Here is a 20,127-nt window from a genome sequence, read left to right as displayed (position 1 = left end):
TCAGTTCTTTCCGTGCTGCAGTTGCAGCTTATCTCTGCGTCCGCAGTTGCGATGCCATGCACCTCATTTTACGGTAGGTCTAGACGGAGTAGTCCTGCTGTCTAAGGCTACTCCTGTGACCCTTAATACCGTGTTTGCGTTGCTGAAAGTCTGTGACCCTGAACAGACTCAGCGTTTAGTTTATGCTTTGTTCCTGCAGCTCTGTGAGCATAACAGAGCTTGCTTCAGTGCACTGGGTGCAGTAAAAACCCTGTGCACATTACCGCCATAGTGCTCTGCCTCTTTTAGCAGTGGTTTTTCCATCCACCGCACGGTGGACCCGAGTTGCGAAGGCACTTTATTTTTATTTAGTGTCTTCCGCCACTTCTAACACCAACAACCTCCAACCATGCAGCAAAATCTTTCTGACAACGAGTGCTTGCCAGGGCCCAAATTATAAAGGAGATGGGAATGGCTAACAGTAAACAGCTGAGCCTTAATGCAGGTAAGCTTCCAGGAGCTCTCAACTGAGCAGATTAACCCCTGCACTGCTAAAAGAAGCCTGCACCATTTAATTTGAAGGTAAAGTGCTTTTAATCAGTGCAGGAGTAGGAGAAATCAGATGCTGCAATCTTCTGGCTCCTCTCTGTCACAGTAAACCTATGACAATACCCCAATATGTTCTTCCACTTGTACAAAGTGGTTCCTTCTTTCTGCTACACCATTTTGTTCAGGGTTGCATGGCACAGTGGTCTGAAACATTATTCCGTTTTTCCTTAAAAGGCTTTGTTTCTCATTACTTTTATGTTCAGTTTCATTATTTGTACACAGAATTTTTGTCATTCTCCCAAATTTTTTATACAATTCAGCAAGATATGTTTCATTCAGCAAGATATATTTCAATTTTCTCTGGAACTTAATCTTTGCTGTGAGGCAGGGAGACAACTGTATATCTTGAATAGTGATCCATAAATGTAAGGAAATAGCTCTTTTTTCCAGAAGTTAGATTTTTCATTGGACCACAAACATCTGTAATGATTTTATAGTTCTATTCTTAGGAAAGGACTTTCTTGACATTTTCCCTTTAAGGCAGGCAGCACATTTTATTGCCTGTAATACCATCAGTAAATTGTTTTTATACTAAATTTCTTATTGCTTCTGAGTCTCTATGTGCAATACACCTGTGCCAGACATGGATACAATTCTTGTGCTATTCATGTTTAGCAGTATATTCACTTTCCTTCCATTTTAGCTGGTACAACTCATCTTTGATTTTTTTTCTTCCTCGTAATGTGTGATCTTCTTTTGAGATGCTACAGTGGTCATCTTTAAATGCAACTTTATCTTCTTGTGTTGCGAGTTTCTTCCCAAATAACAAATTGCTTTCAAGACTATGCTTCTGCTTTGTGTTGGAGAGCCTTGACAATTAATATAACCATCTCCTATTCCCTCTGAATTCATATACGGACCATTAGCCTATATCACTTACTCTGACTTACTTTGGTCATGGTTAGAGAAGAAGCTTTTGTCATTAGTCATATGACTAGTTGTCCCAGAGTCTATGCAACATGCATGCTTTGATGTACTTGCATTAATAGTAAATGCAGCTACAGTACTTGAAGTCTCATATTTTTCAGAAATCGCAGTTTTAATCCTTTGATAATTGTTTTGCTTTTGCAGCTGATTCATTCTAGCTTTCCAAATTCTGCAGTCATCCTGCAGGTGCCCCAATTTCTTGCAGACAAACTGCTCATGTGATTTCTTCAATTGACTTTTATTTTTCTATAAATCTTGAGATTTAAAAGTGAATTTTACTTTGGAAGTCCCAGTGCTACGTACACTTTCTGTCTTTTTTCACTTATTTTCATCTACAAGCTTTCCTCTGACATACTACAATGTAAGCTCATAATGTTGCCGTGCATCTAGTGCAGTTTCGAGTGTGTCGTAGCTTTCTAGTTGACTGCTTAGTAGTACTACAGCAACATGGATACCCTTTAGTTCTTCCTACATGCCCTGCGGGCGCTCCACAATCTCTATAGTATTTCTTATGTAATCCTGCATATCTTGGCCCTTATTTAGCTTAGACTGACACAGCTTTCTCATTACATAGCTTATTGTTGACATTCATCCTTTCATGCACTTTCTGCAGCTGTTCCCACATTTCTTTTGCAGTTTCACTTTTATATACATGCACGATCTGATCATCAACTAAACTGGTGAAGATAGTGCTTCGTGCATTTTGGTCCTTCTCTACCCAGTCTTCTGGTAGTGGATCAGGTCTAGACTACTGCATGTATTTCCATGTACCTTATTTTGACAGCTGTATTTTTACCTTGAATTTCCATGATTGGTAGTTTTGGCTAGTCAGATTTGTCACTGTGAACTTCACAAAGTTGCTGCTGTTGGACATAGTTAGCACCACGCCTAATCCCTGCTCAGACAGGCAGGGTCTATGATGTGTCACTTCACTTACCCCCGGTGGGGTCAGTTATTCCCTTCCCCATGGTCTGCATGTGTCCAGCAGAGCTTAAAGCCAGGCATCCAGCCATGTCCTTAGAGCACGTGCGCGCGCTTCCATCCTCTTAAAGGGCCTACGCGTGCACTTGCTATTTACTCCCAAGTCAATGGCTGTGGGGCATTATGTATATATTGCTTTCTCCCCACTGGGGAGGTGCCAGAGCAATCTTCCTGTTCTGCAGTCTAAGTTGTGTAAGGTTGCGTACCAGTCCCTGCTGCACTCTGCTGCAGATCCTGCCTGCTGCACTCTGCTGCAGACCCTGCCTGCTGCACTCTGATACAAAATCTGCCTTCTGCACTCTGATACAAACTTTGCCTGCTGCACCATCCAGTCTTTCCTTCTGGGTCCAGCAGTGGCACATCTGTTGGTCTGTCCTGGAGTGGCACCTGGCGTTCATCGGGAGCCAAATCTAACCTCACCATCAGAGGCTCTAGTGATCAGTAGAGTTGAGCGACTTTTGGTTTTTTAGGGTCGCGTTTCGTTTCGTGAAACCCGACTTTTCCAAAAGTCGGGTCGAGCAAGATCGTCCGATTATAGGGAAAAGTCGGGGTCGTCCCGAAACACGAAACCCAATGTAAGTCAATGGGGAATAAAAGTCGGCAGTGAGAGTAGGACAGGAAACACACCTACAGTGCCCATTTGAATGCCAAAAGCATCAATTCTTCTTACTTAAGCTTGTCAACCTTAATTAACTTCATAATACAAGTTACGCACTGAAAAATGGGGGTTATTTGGCTAAAGTTGTGGGGGGGGAGGGCTGACTGCAGGTTTTCATGTGCCCTGGGCGAAAGAGCGCCCCTTTAACACATACCACAACTCATCATGCTCCGATAAGGCAGAGAAATAGCGGTATAGTACAATGAAAAATACCTCACTTTTTACATCTCATGACGAGGCCCATCTATTTCTCCATACAGAATCATTGGTCCCATATAATGTTTGAAACAGTATATGATGAGCTCCACATAATGCTACAGTATATGTTGGTCCCCATGGATGAAGCTCCACTGTCTTATGGGCCAAAATAATGCTCCAAACATAATGGGCCCCATTTCTAATGCTCTAGTGTATAATGGGCCCTGTAAATGCTGCTCCAGTGTCTGATGTCCACCTTTGGAATGTTCCAGTGTATGGTGGGCCCCATCTATCATTCTCCAGAGTATAGTGCTCCCCAAAAATTGCTGTCCCAACATTGAAAACAATCAAATAAGTCTCCTCGCTAGGGAATCCCTGTACTTGTCTGGATTCCTCGTCGTCCCCATCTTCCATCTCACTGCACAGTATTTCAACTTTGCAAGTGCTGTGATCCTGGGCAAGCAGGGGGGGCCCACTCGTTGGCGACGGCACTGGCACAGGGCCCCTGATAGTACGGTGGTGTGTCTGATGGCGGGTGGGCCGAACCTGCACTTTCATCTGCAGCTTCCTCTTTGTCACCGTGTAAGATGGAACTGTATATGGGAAGGGTAACCTGAGTTTCATCAGGGTCAGATTCAGGTCGTGTAGCGTGCGAGGGGAATGTAGTGGTCTGGGTCAATGTACCTGCAGATTCATCGAGCAGTGGCTGGGCATCAGTGCACTTGTGTCGCCCCCAGGAGTACGGTCGCCACAGTGGCATTACCTTCTTCCTAGGGAGTGTGATGTCATGCTTGGGAGCAACGAAGGATCTCTCTAGCAGGTTAACTGATTGGGCGGCGTTATTCCCACGAGTCATGACCCTCCAAACAGCGTTCATGAAGGCAAAGTGTTTGTTTTACGTGGGCAGTATGGTTGCAAAGCTGAACCTTAAAGGAATGTCCAGAAGGGCACCACCAGGAGTGGAGCCTACGGTTAAATTCGACTCCACCTGGGAAACCTCAACCATGCCAGCTACAGAACCGATGCACACATTGCAAGCTTAATTCTGTTAACGAACGAGACTCCGTCATGCCCCGCGGTCCGAGTCCGGCTTACTAGAGGGACACGTGAGGCTCTGGCACATGAGATTGGCCAATAACTGGTGTGTCATGCCCTTATATGTCCGTGGCTGCATGTGCGCTACACTGAAAAGGCCAGCGTTTGTCTCTTACAGGTGCAGATAACCCGCTGAACAACGTTAGTGATGGGGATCACTGATTACAATTATTACCCGCGAACAATGATTTCCCAGTAAGTGCAGGTCAACCGCAGTTCCGGAATTAGGCCTAACCGTCATTTCTGAAAAAATGAAAAACTTACGTGTGCAAACCACAGGTGCTGTAGCTTGCTTAACAGCTCACCAGCCGTTCTCACGCCCAGTATGGATTACACGTGATTGCACAAAGGTGAGAAAGGGTACCGTTTCCCCAGATAACATGTATGGATAGCGTACACATTCAAAATATATGTCTATACATCAGGAAGCAGGCTCAGACGGTGTTAGGCCCAGTATGGATTGCACGTGATTGCACAAAGGTTAGAAAGGGTACCGTATCCCCGGATAACATGTATGGATAGCGTACACATTCAAAATATATGTCTCAGGAGGCAGGCTCAGACGGTGTTAGGCCCAGTATGGATTGCACGTGATTGCACAAAGGTTAGAAAGGGTACCGTATCCCCAGATAACATGTATGGATAGCGTACACATTCAAAATATGTCTCAGGAGGCAGGCTCAGACGGTGTTAGACCCAGTATGGATTGCACGTGATTGCACAAAGGTTAGAAAGGGTACCGTATCCCCGGATAACATGTATGGATAGCGTACACATTCAAAATATATGTCTCAGGAGCAGCGTCGGACTGGCCCACGGACTGGCCCACCGAAGAACCGGAGGATTCTCCGGTGGGCCCTGGCATCTGGTGGGCCCTGGCACCTGCTGGCATACAGGGCCAGCAGTTGCCTAGGGCCCCCGCTGCTCCAGGGGCCCCCAGCCAGTGGTGTGTCGCACACCATGCAGCTGCTATGGGGGCCCCTGCCAGCGGAGCAGCAGCGGGTGTCAGGAGGCAGGAGCCCCTGTCCCCGCTGCTAAAGAGAAATGAATATTCACTGTGAAGCAGTGAATATCATTTCAGGTCTCCACACCCCCAGAGGCCCCACCCCCAGCCCAGTAAGCCGCTCTGCAGACTACAGCTGTAAATCAGGGCCGGCGCTGCCCTCAGTCCTCTCTGCCCCTGGCTCACAGCCAGTGCGCGATGACGTCACTACATCGCGCACCCGTTGTATGTCTGGCAGAGGGGGCAGCTCCTGATACTGAAGCCGGCTGCCGGAATCAGCGTGGGAGCGAGGAGGAGAGGTGAGTATTGTGTTTTGTTTTTTTTTTTATATCTCTCTCGCTCTCTCTATCTGTCTCTCTCTATCTATCTCTATATATCTCTCTCTCTATCTCTCTTATATCAATCTATCTATCTATCTATCTATCTTTCTATCTCTATCTATTATCTATATCTATTTATCTTTATCTATTATCTCTATCTATTATCTATATCTATCTATCTTTCTATCTCTATCTATTATCTATATCTATCTATCTCTATCTATTATCTCTATCTATCTATTTATATATCTATCTCTATCTATCGCTCTATCTTTATATCTTTCTTTCTATCTCTACATCTATCTCTATATCTATCTATCTATCTCTATATCTTTCTATATATATCTCTATATCTAGCTATTATGTCTATCTATCTCTATATCTATCTATCTTACTCTATCTCTATATCTATTATCTCTATATTTATTATCTATCTAGCTACCATCTATATCTATCTATCTTTATCTATATATATCTCTATCTAATATCTATATCTATCTATCTCTATACCTATCTATCTATTTATCTATCCGTTATCTATCTCTATATCTTTTCTCTGTATCTATCTATCTCTATATCTATATCTCTCGCTATCTATCGCTCTATCTCTATATCTCTATATCTATCTCTATATCTCTCTCTATAGCTATCTATCTATATATCTCTATCTATCTCTATATCTATCTCTCTGTATATCTATCTATCGCTCTATCTCTATATCTATCTTTCTCTATCTCTTTATCTCTATATCTTTTCTCTGTATCTATCTCTCTCTATATCTATATCTATCTATCTATCTCTATATATTATCTCTATATCTATATCTATGTATTTATCTCTATCTCTATATATATCTCTCTGTATATCTATCTATCTATCTTTCTATCTCTATATCTATCTCTATATCTATCTATCTTTCTCTATCTATCTATCTATCTATCTATCTATATCTATCTCTATCGCTCTATATCTATATCTATCTTTCTATCTCTACATCTATCTCTATATCTATCTTTCTATCTATCTCTATATCTATCTATATCTATATCTATTATGTCTATCTATCTATCTAGCTATCTCTATTATCTATATCTACCTATCTCTATATCTTTCTATCTTACTCTATCTCTATATCTATCTGTTATCTCTATATTTATTATCTATCTATCTCTATCTATTATCTATATCTATATCTATATCTATCTCTCTATCTATTTATCGATCTCTGTATCTATCTCTCTCTCTATCTACCGCTCTCTCTATCTCTATCTATCTTTATATCTATATCTATCTATCTCTATCTATTATCTCTATATCTATCTACCTATCTATCTCTATATCTATCTCTATATCTATATCTATATCTGTTTCTCTCTATATCTATCTCTATATCTCTCTCTCTATAGCTATCTATATATTATCTCTATTTCTATCTATCTATATATTATCTCTATATCTATCTATCTATATCTATCTATCTCTAGATCTATCTATCTCTATATCCATATCTATCTCTATATCTATCTCTATATCTATCTATCTATCTATCTATCTATCTATCTCTATATCTATCTTTCTATCTAACACTATCTTCAAAAAGGGGAAGAAGGTGGACCCAGGCAACTATAGGCCAGTGAGTCTGACTTCTATACCAGGAAAGATCTTTGAACAAATTATTAAACAACATGTATGTCAATGCCTGGATAAGAATGAAGTGATTAAACAGAGTCAGCATGGGTTTGTAGCTAATAAGTCATGTCAGACTAACTTAATTTCCTTCTATGACGGTATCACTGATTGGGTGGATCAAGGAAATGCTGTAGATATAGTATATCTTGACTTCAGCAAAGCATTTGACAAAGTCTCTCATACAATCCTTATTGAAAAAATGACTAAGTATGGAATGGACAAGGCAACTGTTAGGTGGATTCATAACTGGCTTAGTGATCGGACCCAAAGAGTGGTCGTAAATGGCTGCATATCCAGTTGGAAGAATGTCTCAAGTGGGGTACCACAGGGCTCTGTCCTGGGCCCTGTATTGTTCAACATCTTTATCAACGATTTAGATGAAGGAATTGAGGGTAAACTGATTAAATTTGCTGATGACACAAAGCTAGGAGGGATAGCTAATACTAGAGAAGAGAGAGAGAGGATTCAAAAAGATATAAATAAACTGGAGAAGTGGGCAGCAACTAACAGAATGGTTTTTAACAGGGAGAAATGCAAAGTACTACATCTGGGCAAAAAAATGAAAAAAGCATATATAGAATGGGAGGAATAGGGCTAAGTGACAGCACATGTGAAAAAGACTTGGGTATACTAATAGATCACAGACTGAATATGAGTCAACAGTGTGATGCAGCAGCAAAAAAGGCAAATGCAATTCCAGGATGTATTAGCAGAAGCATACAGTCTAGATCACGTGAAGTTATTATTTCCCTCTACTCCTCTTTGGTCAGACCTCATCTGGAATATTGTGTCCAGTTTTGGGCACCACATTTTAAAAAAGACATCAACAAACTGGAGCAAGTTCAGAAAAGAGCGACCAGAATGGTGACCGGTCTGCAAACCCTGTCTTATGAGGAAAGGTTGCAGGATTTGGGAATGTTTAGTTTGCAAAAGAGAAGACTGAGAGGAGACTTAATAGCTGTCTACAAATATCTAAAGGGCTGTCACATTGTAGAAGGATCAACTTTATTCTCATTTGCACAAGGAAAGACTAGAAGCAATGGGATGAAACTGAATGGGAGGAGACACAGATTAGATATTAGAAAAAACTTTTTGACAGTTAGAGTGATCAATGAGTGGAACAAGCTGCCACGAGAAGTGGTGAGTTCTCCTTCAATGGAAGTCTTCAAACAGAGGCTGGACAGACATCTGACTGGGATGATTTAGCGAATCCTGCTTTGAGCAGGTGGTTGGACCAGATGGCCCAGGAGGTCCCTTCCAACTCTACCATTCTATGATTCTATGACTATATCTCTATATCTATCTCTATATCTCATTATCTATCTATCTCTATCTCTCTCTTTATCTATCTATCTATTGATCTATCCATCTATCTCTATATCTATCTCTATATCTATCTATTATATCTATCTATTATCTCTATTATCTATATCTATCTATCCATCTATCTATCTATCTCTATCTCTATATCTCTCTCTATATCTATCTATCTATCTTTCTAACTCTATATGTAGCTATTATCTCTATATCTATCTCTATATCTATCTTTCTATATCTATCTGTCTCTATATCTATCTCTATATCTATCTATCTATCTCTATATCTATTATCTCTATATCTATCTATCTCTATATATAGCTCTATATCTATTTTTATTTATAGCCATCTATCTATATATATTTATCTCTATATCTATATATGTCTATATTATTATTATATCTGTATATCTCTATCTATTATCTATCTCTATCTATATATCTATCTCTAGATCTTTCTATCTATAGCTATCTATCTATCCATTATCTATTTTCTATCTATCTCTATATCTATCTACCTATCGATCTATCTATCTATCTTTCTTTCTTTCTATATCTATCTTTATATCTATCTCTATCTATCTCTATCTATCTCTATGAATCTTTCTATCTATATCTATCCATTATCTACTTTCTATCCATTATCTACTATCTATCTCTATATCTATCTATTTCTACATCTATCTTTTTATCTATATCTATCTAACTCTATATCTATATATCTATATAGCATTATACCCTATGAGGGGGCAGCATTATACCCTATGAGGGGGTGCATTATTCCCTATGAGGGGGGCAGCATTATACCCTATGAGGGGGTGCATTATTCCCTATGAGGGGGTGCATTATACCCTATGAGGGGGTGCATTATACCCTATGAGGGGGCAGCATTATACCCTATGAGGGGGTGCATTATTCCCTATGAGGGGGTGCATTATACCCTATGAGGGGGTGCATTATACCCTATGAGGAGGCAGCATTATACCCTATGAGGAGGGCAGCATTATTCCCTATGAGGGGGGCAGCATTATTCGCTATGAGGGGGTGCATTATACCCTATGAGGAGGCAGCATTATACCCTATGAGGAGGCAGCATTATACCCTATGAGGAGGGCAGCATTATTCCCTATGAGGGGGCAGCATTATTCCCTATGAGGGGGGCAGTATTATACCCTATGAGGGGGGCAGTATTATACCCTATGAGGGGGGCAGTATTATACCCTATGAGGGGGGCAGTATTATACCCTATGAGGGGGCAGCATTATTCCCTATGAGGGGGTGCATTATTCCCTATGAGGGGGGCAGTATTATACCCTATGAGGGGGGCAGTATTATACCCTATGAGGGGGGCAGTATTATACCCTATGAGGGGGCAGCATTATACCCTATGAGGGGGCAGCGTTATACCCTATGAGGGGGCAGCGTTATACCCTATGATGGGGTGCATTATTCCCTATGAGGGGGGCAGCATTATACCCTATGAGGGGGGCAGTATTATACCCTATGAGGGGGTGCATTATACCCTATGAGGGGGGCAGTATTATACCCTATGAGGGGGTGCATTATACCCTATGAGGGGGTGCATTATACCCTATGAGGGGGTGCATTATTCCCTATGAGGGGGGCAGTATTATATTCTATGAGATGGCTGCATTATATTCTATGAGATGGCTGCATTATACTATGTGAGGGGGCTGCTTTATATTCTATGAGGGGGCTACCCCAACTCCTGCTACATAATTAAGACATGTACAACCTTATATTATACCCGGATATTAGCGTGTTTTACTGCATAATTGGTGGTCTGGTATTTTAACTCTATGCAGCTACATAGTGGGCCCCAAGAATGATTTTCTCTGGTGGGCCCAAGGTGTTCCAGTCCGACGCTGCTCAGGAGGCAGGCTCAGACGGTGTTAGGCCCAGTATGGATTGCACGTGATTGCACAAAGGTTAGAAAGGGTACCGTATCCCCAGATAACATGTATGGATAGCGTACACATTCAAAATATATGTCTCAGGAGGCAGGCTCAGACGGTGTTAGGCCCAGTATGGATTACACGTGATTGCACAAAGGTTAGAAAGGGTACCGTTTCCCCGGATAACATGTATGGATAGCGTACACATTCAAAATATATGTCTCAGGAGGCAGGCTCAGACGGTGTTAGGCCCAGTATGGATTGCACGTGATTGCACAAAGGTTAGAAAGGGTACCGTTTCCCCGGATAACATGTATGGATAGCGTACACATTCAAAATATATGTCTCAGGAGGCAGGCTCAGACGGTGTTAGGCCCAGTATGGATTGCACGTGATTGCACAAAGGTTAGAAAGGGTACCGTATCCCCGGATAACATGTATGGATAGCGTACACATTCAAAATATATGTCTCAGGAGGCAGGCTCAGACGGTGTTAGGCCCAGTATGGATTGCACGTGATTGCACAAAGGTTAGAAAGGGTACCGTTTCCTCGGATAACATGTATGGATAGCGTACACATTCAAAATATATGTCTATACATCAGGAGGCAGGCTCAGACGGTGTCAGGCACAGTATGGATTTGACGGCGCAGACTACACAGCGGAGTAGCAGGGAGAGGTAAAGATTGCAAATGCTGGGGCCCTGCCCAAGCAAGGGGGGCCCACTCGTGGGCGTCGGTACTGGCACTGGGCCCCTCATAGTACGGCGGTGTGTCTGACGGCGGGTGTGCACCACCACCGTCAGAGACACTTGATTGCACTATGAAGGACCCTGTACCAGTGCCCGCGCCCAAGAGTCGGCCTACCCACCTGTCCAGGGCAACGGCACTCGCACAGTGTCGTGCGCTAGGTGGTGACCCCGGCCATGGGGGGGGGAGGCAGCATAGTTAGGGAGTTTTAGAAAGTGGCATATGTTGATGTTGGACATTCAGCTGATGCAAAAGGTGAAATAGGTCAAGTCCCAGGAAGAGGTGGACCAAAGCAAGCCATTTTTCTGTCACCCTATGTGTCATCAGAGGAAGGTGGGACAAAATCCTTGGAAACCCATGCGTGGTTCATTTTAATGAAGGTTAGATCATCCACATTTTGGGTTGACAGACGGGTCCTTTTTTCTGTCAGGATTGATCCAGCTGCACTGAAGACTCTTTCCGATAGCACACTTGCAGCTGGGCAAGCGAGCTCCTGTAAGGCATATTGTGCCAATTCAGGCCAGGTGTCCAGTTTAGCGGCCCAATAGTCAAAGGGGAATGACCCGTGTGGGAGAACATCGATATGGGAGGAAAAGTAGTTTGTAACCATAGTTGACAACTGCTGTCTCCTGTCACTTTCCATCGATGCAGTATTACCAGTTGTGTGAGCGGTACTTGAAAAATCAGTCCACAACATTGTCATGAAACCCCTGTCTCCAACGCCACTTCTGCTGTGTGCACCACGAACACCTCTGCCAAGCTGCCCCCGGCCCGTACGGCTCGTGTGAGAACCATCACCGCTGCTGTGTGCTGGGAATGCCTCAAGCAACCGATTTACCAGAGTTGCTTGTTTATTAGCCAATATTAGGTCAAGGTTCTCCTGTGGCATGATGTTTTGTAATTTGCCTTTATAGCGTGGATCCAGGATGCTGGCCAACCAGTAGTCGTCATCATTTTGGCAATGCGTGGGTCCCTTTTTAGGATCTGCAAGGCATAATCTGACATGTGGGCCAATGTTCCCGGTGTCAATGATGCACTGCGAGTGCTGGTTGGAGGAGCACTTTCTGTCAAATCCACATCCCTCCAGTCACGCACAAACCCTGTACCAGACCTTGCCACGCCAACATTTTCACTTGCCCCACGAGATGCATCCTCCTCCCCTAAGTAATCATCCCCATCATCCTCCTCCTCCTCCTCTTCTTCCTCCACCTCGTCCAGGAGAGGTCCCTGAGCAGACAATGGCTGAATGTCATCAAGGATTCCCTCCTCCTCTTCCTCCTCATCAACATTGGCTGCAGACGCCTGCTCCTTAAGGTGCATCAAAGTTTGCAAGAGCAGACGCATAAGTGGGATGCTCATGCTTAGGATGGCGTCGTCTGCGCTTACCAGCCGTGTGCATTCCTCAAAACACTGAAGGACTTTACAGAGGTCTTTCAGCTTCGACCACTGCACACCTGTCAACTCCATGTCTGCTCTCAAAGTGCCTGGCCGTGTATCCTCCCACAAATGCATTATGGCCTGCCTCTGCTCACACAGCCGCTCCACCATGTGCAGGGTGGAGTTCCACCTTGTTGCAATGTCGATAATGAGGCGGTGGTTGGGAAGGTGGAGCAATCGCTGCAGCTTCTGCATACGAACGGAGTGTACAGGCGACCGGCGGATGTGCGCGCACAGTCTTCGCACCTTCTGGAGCAGGGCTGTTAACTCCGGATAATTTTTGAGGAAGCACTGCACCACCAGGTTCAAGGTGTGAGCCAAGCAAGGTATATGGCTGAGTTTTGAAAGGGCTATGACTGCCACAAAATTACGGCCGTTATCACTAGCTACCTTGCCTGCCTCAAGATGTACAATGCCCAGCCATGACTCAGTTTGTCGCTTCAAGTACTCGGCCAGCACCTCGGCGGTGTGTCTGTTGCCCAAACACATCATCTGCAACACAGCCTGCTGTCGCTTTCCACTAGCTGCTCGATAGGGGGACACATCGTGTGCAACAGTGGCAGCTGCAGATAGAGTGCTCGTACGACTGCGCTCTGTGGACGAGCTTTCGCTTCTGGAGGAGGAGGAGGGTCGAACGCCTACAGCCAACTGTTTCCTATACCGTGGGCTAGGCAGCACTGTCCCACCACCGCTGTCCCCTGTGGACCCTGCATCCACCACATTAACCCAGTGCGCAGTGATGGACACGTAACGGCCCTGGCCATGCCGACTGGACCATGCATCAGTTGTGAGGTGCACCTTTCCGCTCACTGACTGCTTGAGTGCATGGACAATGCGGTCTTTCACATGATGGTGGAGGGCTGGGATGGCTTTGCGAGAGAAGAAGTGGCGACTGGGTAGGTCATAGCGTGGTACTGCATAGGCCATGAGTTCGCGGAAAGCTGTGCTTTCCACCAACCGAAAGGGCATCATCTCAAACGAGATTAGTTTGGCAATGTGGGCGTTCAAACCCAGTGTACGCGGATGAGAGACTGAGTACTTTCTTGACCTACTCATAGTGTCTGGGAGGGTGAGCTGGACTTGAGAGCTGCATATGGTGGAAGTAGCGGTGGACAGGGCGGACTGAGAGAGGGTTGATGATGGTGATGGAGTTGGTGTTCTTTCTGATGGCCTAGAATCAGTCTTTCGTTGATATAACAGTGGGATTCCCTGACTGCTGTGGCCTTGCAACGACACCTCAACATTTGCTGCTGTGCTAACCGGTGGGCTTACAGTGGGGGAAACAATGTAGCGTTGCTGACTACCTTCGTTGTGATCAGTTGCACATGTGGCACTTGAGGTTTGGTGTTGTGTCCACGCTTGCAAGTGCATGCTGGTTAAATGTCTAAGCATGCAACTGGTATTCAAATTTTTCAGATTTTTCCCTTTTCTAAAGGTCTTTGCGCACTTCTTACAGATAACCTTGGCCTGATCATGAGGATTTTGTTCAAAAAAGTGCCACACTGCACTCTTCCTACTTTGGCAGACATTTTGCGGCCTAGCACGCTGTGATCTTTTGACCCTCTGGACAAGCTGTCCAGCAACTCTTTGATGTTTGGAACCTGTCTTTGGAGTGCTCCGGGCCTGCCAGACAACAGCTGTTGCGATGTCGATGTCTGCTGTGGATGCTCCTCATCTGAGCTATTGGAAGCAGCACCCTCTTCCCCCAATGGATGCCAATCTGGGTCAACAACTGGGTCATCCATCACCTCCTCTTCTATGTCATGTGCACCTTCCTCTGTGTCACCGTGTATGGTGGTATAGTGTGCGGGAAGGGGCACCTGAGTCTCATCAGGGTCAGAATCTGGCTCTGTACACTGCGAGGACAATGTAGTGCTCTGAGTGAATGTACCAGCAGAATCATCCATCAGCGGCTGTGCATCAGTGCACTCCATGTCAGATTCATCTTGGCCTGGGTAATTCACCATTTCACTTGATAATCCAGGCATGGTATGTGAAAACAGCTCCATGGAGTAATCAGTAGTATGGCCTGCGTCATCCTTCAATCTTGGTTGGGGTGAAGGACACAAGGAAAGGTGTGGTTCATGAACATGAGCCTCCAATGATGACTCAGTGCTTTTACTTTTTACAACTGAAGAAGAGGAGGCGATAGAGCTGGAGGCTGAGTCAGCAATGTAAGACAAAACTTTTTCCTGATGCTCTGGCTTTAAAAGCGGTTTGCCAACTCCTAGAAAACTAAGCGTTCGAGGCCTTATGTAGCCAGACGATGACGCAGGCTCAACACCTCCTGCATTCGGTCCTATTTTGCTCTTGCCACTACCATCAGATCCACCACCAACACCATTATTACCAGCTGCCAACCCCCGCCCAATTCCACGGCCTCTTCCACCAGCCTTCCTCATTTTTGGTAGAAATGTAGACAAAATCCAACAAACTATATAGTAATGTAAAACAAGGTACAAGGTGTCTATAGGACAGGGGAGATTTTGAATTTCTGCAGACACTTGTGGACACTGGACACTTTTGGATTGTGTGAGGCCCAATGAATATCTGAGCGCTATGTGACAGGCTCGATGGCACAGCTGTGACCAAAGTGACTAGAGGATAAGGGAGATTTTGAATCTCTGCACACACTTTTGGACACTGGACACTTTTGGATTGTGTGAGGCCCAATGAATATCTGAGCACTATGTGACAGGCTCGATGGCACAGCTGTGACCAAAGTGACTAGAGGATAAGGGAGATTTTGAATCTCTGCACACACTTTTGGACACTGGACACTTTTGGATTGTGTGAGGCCCAATGAATATCTGAGCGCTATGTGACAGGCTCGATGGCACAGCTGTGACCAAAGTGACTAGAGGATAAGGGAGATTTTGAATCTCTGCACACACTTTTGGACACTGGACACTTTTGGATTGTGTGAGGCCCAATGAATATCTGAGCGCTATGTGACAGGCTCGATGGCACAGCTGTGACCAAAGTGACTAGAGGATAAGGGAGATTTTGAATCTCTGCACACACTTTTGGACACTGGACACTTTTGGATTGTGTGAGGCCCAATGAATATCTGAGCGCTATGTGACAGGCTCGATGGCACAGCTGTGACCAAAGTGACTAGAGGATAAGGGAGATTTTGAATCTCTGCACATACTTTTGGACACTGGACACTTTTGGATTGTGTGAGGCCCAATGAATATCTGAGCGCTATGTGACAGGCTCGATGGCACAGCTGTGACCAAAGTGACTAGAGGATAAGGGAGATTTTGAATCTCTGCACACACTTTTGGACACTGGACACTTTTGGATTGTGTGAGGCCCAATGAATATCTGAGCGCTATGTGACAGGCTCGATGGCACAGCTGTGACCAAAGTGACTAGAGGATAAGGGAGATTTTGAATCTCTGCACACACTTTTGGACACTGGACACTTTTGGATTGTGTGAGGCCCAATGAATATCTGAGCGCTATGTGACAGGCTCGATGGCACAGCTGTGACCAAAGTGACTAGAGGATAAGGGAGATTTTGAATCTCTGCACACACTTTTGGACACTGGACACTTTTGGATTGTGTGAGGCCCAATTAATATCTGAGCGCTATGTGACAGGCTCGATGGCACAGCTGTGACCAAAGTGACTAGAGGATAAGGGAGATTTTGAATCTCTGCACACACTTTTGGACACTGGACACTTTTGGATTGTGTGAGGCCCAATGAATATCTGAGCGCTATGTGACAGGCTCGATGGCACAGCTGTGACCAAAGTGACTAGAGGATAAGGGAGATTTTGAATCTCTGCACACACTTTTGGACATTGGACACTTTTGGATTGTGTGAGGCCCAATGAATATCTGAGCGCTATGTGACAGGCTCGATGGCACAGCTGTGACCAAAGTGACTAGAGGATAAGGGAGATTTTGAATCTCTGCACACACTTTTGGACACTGGACACTTTTGGATTGTGTGAGGCCCAATGAATATCTGAGCGCTATGTGACAGGCTCGATGGCACAGCTGTGACCAAAGTGACTAGAGGATAAGGGAGATTTTGAATCTCTGCACACACTTTTGGACACTGGACACTTTTGGATTGTGTGAGGCCCAATGAATATCTGAGCGCTATGTGACAGGCTCGATGGCACAGCTGTGACCAAAATGACTAGAGGATAAGGGAGATTTTGAATCTCTGCACACACTTTTGGACACTGGACACTTTTGGATTGTGTGAGGCCCAATGAATATCTGAGCGCTATGTGACAGGCTCGATGGCACAGCTGTGACCAAAATGACTAGAGGATAAGGGAGATTTTGAATCTCTGCACACACTTTTGGACACTGGACACTTTTGGATTGTGTGAGGCCCAATGAATATCTGAGCGCTATGTGACAGGCTCGATGGCACAGCTGTGACCAAAGTGACTAGAGGATAAGGGAGATTTTGAATCTCTGCACACACTTTTGGACACTGAACACTTTTGGATTGTGTGAGGCCCAATGAATATCTGAGCGCTATGTGACAGGCTCGATGGCACAGCTGTGACCAAAGTGACTAGAGGATAAGGGAGATTTTGAATCTCTGCACACACTTTTGGACACTGGACACTTTTGGATTGTGTGAGGCCCAATGAATATCTGAGCGCTATGTGACAGGCTCGATGGCACAGCTGTGACCAAAGTGACTAGAGGATAAGGGAGATTTTGAATCTCTGCACACACTTTTGGACACTGGACACTTTTGGATTGTGTGAGGCCCAATGAATATCTGAGCGCTATGTGACAGGCTCGATGGCACAGCTGTGACCAAAGTGACTAGAGGATAAGGGAGATTTTGAATCTCTGCACACACTTTTGGACACTGGACACTTTTGGATTGTGTGAGGCCCAATGAATATCTGAGCGCTATGTGACAGGCTCGATGGCACAGCTGTGACCAAAGTGACTAGAGGATAAGGGAGATTTTGAATCTCTGCACACACTTTTGGACATTGGACACTTTTGGATTGTGTGAGGCCCAATGAATATCTGAGCGCTATGTGACAGGCTCGATGGCACAGCTGTGACCAAAGTGACTAGAGGATAAGGGAGATTTTGAATCTCTGCACACACTTTTGGACACTGGACACTTTTGGATTGTGTGAGGCCCAATGAATATCTGAGCGCTATGTGACAGGCTCGATGGCACAGCTGTGACCAAAATGACTAGAGGATAAGGGAGATTTTGAATCTCTGCACACACTTTTGGACACTGGACACTCTTGGATTGTGTGATTCCCAATGAATATCTGAGCGCTATGTGACAGGCTCGATGGCACAGCTGTGACCAAAGTGACTAGAGGATAAGGGAGATTTTGAATCTCTGCACACACTTTTGGACACTGGACACTTTTGGATTGTGTGAGGCCCAATGAATATCTGAGCGCTATGTGACAGGCTCGATGGCACAGATGTGACCAAAGTGACTAGAGGATAAGGGAGATTTTGAATCTCTGCACACACTTTTGGACACTGGACACTTTTGGATTGTGTGAGGCCCACTGATATCTGAGCGCTATGTGACAGGCTCGATGGCACAGCTGTGACAAAAGTGACTAGAGGATAAGGGAGATTGGATTGCTTTTAAAAAAGCAGTTTTCAGAGCAGTGGGTAAACAGCAATGCCAGCCTGTCAAGAAGCCTTAAAAGGCAGCCCAACAACCAACACCACTGATACACCACAAGATAGCCTCCCCTTGCACTGCACACACAGTGACTGGTGTGTTGTGCAGGCCAAATTGCTAGCAGCAGAAGCAGTTTTTTTTTCTTCTCAGCAGGACAAAAAAAAAAAATTGGGATTGCTTTTAAAAAAGCAGTTTGCGGAGCAGTGGGTAAACAGCAATGCAGGAATGTCAGGAAGCCTTAGAAGGCAGCCCAAAACCAACACCACTGATATACCACTATATAGCCTCCCCTTGCACTGCACACACAGTGACTGGTGTGTTGTGCAGGCCAAATCGCTAGCAGCAGAAGCAGTTTTTTTGTCTTCTTCCCTGCCTAACGCTCTCCCTACAGAATCAGCACCAACCTCTCCCTATACTGAGATCGGCAGAAGTAAGATGGCGGTCGGCGTGCACGCCCTTTTATACCCCCTGTGACGCCCACCAAAGCAAGCCAATCACTTGCATGCCCTTCTGAAAGATGGTGGTGACCCCTGCCTATGTCGTCACGTTGCCCACAGTGTCCGTGGATCCTGATTGGCTGAAAAAGAGCGCAAAACAAACTTTTGAAACGCGACTTTGGTGCGTAAGTCGCCGACCTCGTTGCCGACCTCATCCTAGGGTCGGGTTTCGTTTCATGAAACCCGACTTTGCCAAAAGTCGGCGACTTTTGAAATTTTTCGACCCGTTTCGCTCAACTCTAGTGATCAGTCCTGTTCTCACTTAGTCACGCCCCTCCAGGCTTTCTGCTGTCCGCGGCACAGTGGTTCCATAAACCATCTCCGTGACAGTTTGTTCAGGCCATAGACCCCGCTGGACCCCGGATCCTGCCTATTTGACCATGTACCAAAATCTCTGCCAACAGAAATACGCACAGGAGGAGCTGTCCATGCAGTTGCAGTCTCTGACTACCAAGTTGGAGGCCTTAAACATCTCTTCAGAGTTCCTGCATGTTGAAGCAGCCGTGTCTTCTATGGAAATTTTCCAGACTGTTCACCTAGTTCGAGGTCCAGTCCCCCAAATCGCAGCTCCACACGCTTTGACGGCAATCCGAAGCTCTGCAGCGGGTTCATCAATCAGTGCCGGCTACATTTTGAACTTCTCCTCACCACTTCCCGTCGAACTGAGCAAAGCTGGCATTCCTTATGTCGCACCTTGGAGGTGAGGCCCTGGTGTGGTTGAACCCATTATGGGAGAGAGAAGACCCGATTATCTCCAATTTGCCTGCATTCTTGGAGGCTTTTTGCAAAGCATTCAATGAACCTGGGTCACCCACCTCATCAGCTTCCTCTCTTCTCCGTTTGCGTCAGTCCAATTCATCTGTGGGACAATATGTGGGATGCTTCCACACTCTGGCATCGGAACTCGGATGGAATAATGAAGTTTTGGTGGCGACATTCTGGGAGGGACTTTCTGGGAACTTAAAGGATGAGTTAGCCAGTCGAGACCTACCAACTACCTTCAACGACCTGATCTCCCTCAACATTCGTATAGACCTTCATTTCCGAGAGCGTGCCTGCGAGGTGGCATGTGAAAGAGGATCGCGGCACCTGACTCCGTC

At 45.1% G+C, this 20,127-nt stretch overlaps 1 protein-coding gene across 2 annotated transcripts in view; it reads left to right on the top strand.

The window, feature by feature from the left end:
• Window positions 1-20,127, top strand: part of ANO3 (anoctamin 3) — a 1,013,249-nt gene that overhangs the window by 715,027 nt on the left and 278,095 nt on the right. The gene's annotated exons all lie outside the window — the stretch shown is intronic.

Source organism: Dendrobates tinctorius, unplaced genomic scaffold, assembly GCF_039654945.1.
Source record: "Dendrobates tinctorius isolate UK_male_01 unplaced genomic scaffold, ASM3965494v1 ptg000037l, whole genome shotgun sequence".
NCBI lineage: Eukaryota > Metazoa > Chordata > Amphibia > Anura > Dendrobatidae > Dendrobates > Dendrobates tinctorius.
This window is presented reverse-complemented; position numbering and strand designations above follow the sequence as displayed.